The sequence below is a fragment of the Mandrillus leucophaeus genome, unplaced genomic scaffold, assembly GCF_000951045.1.
Source record: "Mandrillus leucophaeus isolate KB7577 unplaced genomic scaffold, Mleu.le_1.0 Scaffold110, whole genome shotgun sequence".
Taxonomy (NCBI): domain Eukaryota; kingdom Metazoa; phylum Chordata; class Mammalia; order Primates; family Cercopithecidae; genus Mandrillus; species Mandrillus leucophaeus.
Genome location: NW_012099210.1, coordinates 1,504,285 through 1,509,095, shown reverse-complemented (window position 1 = coordinate 1,509,095; position 4,811 = coordinate 1,504,285).

The window sequence follows — 4,811 nt, the reverse complement described above, 5'->3', positions numbered from 1 at the left end:
AAAAGAAAAGAAAAGAAAATTACCACTCTTAGTGTGGGTACTATAGGCCATAACCATGACAGCAGAGTTTGTTTGATACCTCTTAGTCATTTTGATGGGTTGTAATGCTGGTTTGACTCTACCAGATTTCACTGTACTTTACTAGAAGCATTAATATAGAAGCAACATTTTTCCCTTCAGGAAAAGTGACATTGGATTGGGTGACCAGAGTAATTTTAGTGTTAACTTTGGCTAAATCTTTCCTGTAATTATCAGCCCTGTTATAAAGATGATAACTAGGCAGAATATTACAGCAATTAGAATTTTCCATCCAGAATTCCACTTTGCAGGTTCCACAGTGTATATTCCTAATGCAAATAGTAGAGTGAGTATAGCAATCCTACAAGTGTGGTGAAATAAATAATTTCTATGTAAAATTTTACACACCAAGATATAGAATTTCCCTTTAAGGGTCAAAAAGGAATTCTAATATCTGATAACAAATCTTGAGAGGAACAGTAGAAATGAGTAAAAATAGAGAAGGTAGGCGTGGGACTGAGTAGGTTGAGTAGCCCTCACTCATTTACTTATCTTTTATGATTTTCAGCTTAAGATCTCCTATTTCTTCACGTTGACATCCAGGACGTTCCTCTGGGCTGTCTGGGGCTTTCTAGCTGTCCAGCTTTCCAGGATTTGACTCAAGTGTAATTTATCCAAGAGTCCATACTGTAACTTTTACTGTCTCGACTTTTACTGTCGAGGGTGTTGAAAGAAGAGCAGTGTAGAGTCCTTCCCAGCTTGGGCTTAGAGAAGGAGAGCAAGAAGGGAGAGCTTTCACCAATACCAAATCTCCTGGGTTCATTAAGGTGGTCCTATTTCTTGGGGTTGGGTTTCTGCTAGTTGTATTAATTCCTATTGGAAGTGAGCCAGAGAGGTTACATGCTTAACCATTTGAGAGGCTTCCTGGTCTAACAGACCAGGAAAAGCTGTCCGTACAGCATTTTGAAAGGGCTTAGATCTAACTTTAAAAGGGTGTTTCTCACCCACAGTAAAGCCATGGGAAGAAGAGTGACCCTGACACAAGGAAGGTGGGTTTCTTGGGACAGTTTTCTGAGTTGTCTTTTGATGACATCATTTGTTTTCTCTACCTTTCCTGAGGACTGGGGTCTCCAAGCACAATGGAGATGATGTTGTATATCTAGTGCCTTTGAGACCCCCTGTGTGATGGCTGCCTTCAATGAGAGGTCTTTGTCACTTTTGAGGTATTTAGGTAGGTCAAAGTGGGGAGTTATCTCATTCACTAACACTTCTATTACCTCAGAGGTCTTGTCTGTACAGCATAGAAATGCCTCTACCCAGTTAGTGAAAGTATCTACCCATACCTGGAGGTATTGGATGCTCTTCATCTTTGGCATATGGGTGAAGTCTATCTGCCAGTCCTCCCCGGGATAGCTTCTCATACTTTGGGCTTGAGGAGGAAGGAGCCAACTATTGAGGGGATTATTTTTAAGACAGACTTCACAAGCATTAACAACCTATTTGACTGTTTTTAATAAGTTCTCTCCTGAAAACAATCTCTGGGCACACTGATAAATTTTATCTTTTATCAAGTGAAAAGCTTGGTGAAGGATTTTAAGGACTTTTCACAGGCTGGATGGTGGCAAGTGGAGTTTATCCTCCTCTGACTGTGGCCATCCTAAGGGCTGTAAAGTGTACCCTCGAGAGATGGCCCATTCTATCTCTGCAGGGGAGTGCTGAAGCTTAATTTGTCTTATGGAGCCTTCCCAGATCAGAGGGGCTTCGAGTGTGTGGATGCCCTGAGGCTTCATTGCCGCTGACTTGGCTGCCTGATCAGCTAGCTTGTTTCATTTGGCTATTACATCTATTCCCTTCTGATGTCCCTTACCATGCATCATTGCTGTCTCTTGTGGAAGAAAAACTGAGGCTAATAACCTGTTAACTTCCTGGTGGTATTGTGTAGGGGATCCATGAGCAGCAAGAAAGTGTCTTTCCTTCCAAACGGCAGCATGAGCATGGAGAACTAGGAAAGCCTACTTGGAGTCAGCTAACTTTTCTTTGCTTAATTCAAGTGCCCTTGTAAGAACTATCAGTTGAGCTAGTTGAGCACTTGTGCCTAGAGAGAGGCACACTTTCAACACCATCATTCAGAGTGACTACTGCATATCCTGCCTTATGAACTCCTTGCGGTACAAAGGAACTTCCATCCATGAAGAGGGTCCAGTCTGGATTTTCTAGGGAATTTCCCTGATATCCTCCCTGGCTTCATAGGTCTGTACCATAACTTGTTCACAGTTACGTTCAGTTTTCTCAGGGAGGAAAGTGGCCGGATTTATGCAAGAACAAGTTTTCAATTGGATTGTAGATCCTTCTAACAGCAAATCCTGATATTTAAGGAGCTGGCTGGCTGTTAGCCAAAGGCTTCCCCTGGAAGACAGCCATCTTGCTACATTATGTGGGGCCATTTCCCAGGCCCCACATAACTTTAAGCCATTTCCCAGGGTTAATTTGGTGGCCTCTGGTACCAGTCAGGCCACCATGGCAACTGCTCGGAGGTATGCTGGCTATCCTTTAGCTGCCAAATTAAGTTCCTTACTCAGGTAGTTCAGTGGTTGTTGAGCTGGTCCTTGGGCCTGTGTTAAAACTCCCAAGGCCATTCCCTTCCTTTCTGATACATAAAGATTGAAGGCCCTCCCTGTGGGAAGGCTGAGGGCTGGTGCCTTAACTAAGACTTGTTTTCACTGGTTAAAGGCCTTTTGAGCTTCAGGTTCCTAGGTTAAGAAATAAGTTTCAGCTGCTTGAGTTTCTGTTACGAAGTGACATAAGGGAAGTGCTATCTCAGCATACCCAGGTATCCATAGTCTGCAAAATTCCATAATGTCCCCAAATCCTCTTAGTTGCTTGAGGGTTTCAGGGAGGGAAAAGGAGGAAATAATCCTTTCTTCCCCTAATTCTCTGGTCCCTTCAGTCAATACTAAACACAGGTACTTCACTGAGGTTTGGCCAAACTGGACCTTAGATTTTGAAACCTTACATTCTGTGTCTGCTAAGAAATTAAGAAGAGCTTCAGTGCCTTCTTTAGAAGCTTCCTCAACTGGGGCACAGACCAATATGTCATCTATATATTGCAAGACCTGACCTGAGGATGGGAAAACTTGGAAAGGTCCTTTGACCCCGCCTGTCTTAATAAGTAACAACTGTCTCAAAATCCCCAAGGCAGCACCATCCATGTTAACTGGGTGGTTTGGCTGGAGGGATCTTTGAAGGAAAACAAGTACTGGGAGTCGGGATGTAACAGTATACAGAAAAAGGCATCCTTTAGCTCTAGGACTGTGAATAATTTAGTTCCCTCAGGTATTTGAGTTAGGAAGCTATAGGGATTAGAGACCAGCAGATGAATTGAGACTATGGCCTCATTAATGAGGCAGAGGTCCTGAACTAGTCTTCATTCCCCATTGGGTTTCTACACTCCTAATATTGGGGTGTTGCAGAACTGTTACAGGGTTTGAGGAGGCCCTGCATCTTCAGGTTATTAATAATGGCTTCTAGCCCTTTCTTAGCCTCTGGCTTTGGAGGATATTGACTCTGGTTAGGAAAAGAAGTGGGATCCTTAAGATGGATATTGACTGGCCTAGTGGTTATAGCTCCACCTATTCTTCCTTGAGTTGCCCATACTTCTGGATTAATATTAGCTTCCACCAGGGGGAGACAAAGAGTGTCCTGGGGCTATTAGGATGCTGGCCCCCATGTGAGTTAAAATGTCTCTACCTAATAAAGGAGTGAGATTTTCTAGCATGATTAAGAAGGCACATGTAAATAATGGGTTCCCACCAACTACAACTAAGGGGTTGAGAAAAATTTCAGGTTAGAACCTTTCCTGAGATGCCCGTGTGGTTGTGCTACAGGAAGAGGGGAGGTCTGGATCAGAGAGAAGAGAGAGACTGGCTCCAGTGTCCAGAAGGAAGTCTACCCTCCTTCCTTCAATTTCCAGAATTACCCAGGGCTCCTGTGCAGTGATGGCAGTTTGAGTTGCTGGAGCTAAGAGTTTGAGCCCTGGGAGCATCAGTCCTGTTGGACCATCTGTGAGACTAGGTCTGAACCCAATGACCTTCATTTCTGGGGGCAGTCTGATCTCCAGTGGTCCCACCACAGTCTGAACAGAGTTGAGGTGGCTTCTTCTTGCTGCCTGGGCACTCCTTCTTAAAGTGCCCTGACTTGCCACACTGGTAGCAACCAGTGGATGCACCTCAGGGATCCTGGACTTTGCAAGCCTAAAAAGCAGTTACTAGAGCCTCAGTCCTTCTCTTGTGTTTTCACTCTTTCTCTTGGACCTCCTTCTGATCCCTCTTATGAAAGGCGAGGTGGCTACCCTTAGGAGGTTTTCCAAGGTGCTATCTGGCCCTACAGCCTGCTTCTGCAGTTTCCTCCTAATATTGGGAGCTGCCTGTGTAATAAACATTTCCTTTACAATTAACTTTCTTAACTGAATCAGGGGATAAGGAGGTATTTTTATTAGTGCCTCTCTCAGCCTTTCCATAAAGGATGTGGAATTCACATCTGGCTTTTGCTCTATCATAGATAGTTTAGTGTAATTAAGAGGTTTGGCCCTAGCTTTTCATAGGTCTCCAATATGCACATTAAAAAGTGTTTCCTTTTCCAGATGAGTTCATGTCCTTTGCAGGGACATGGATGAAGCTGGAAACCATCATTCTTAGCAAACTATCACAAGGACAGAAAACCAAACATCACATATCGTCACTCATAGGTGGGAATTGAACAGAGATCACTTGGACACAGGGCGGGGAACATCACAC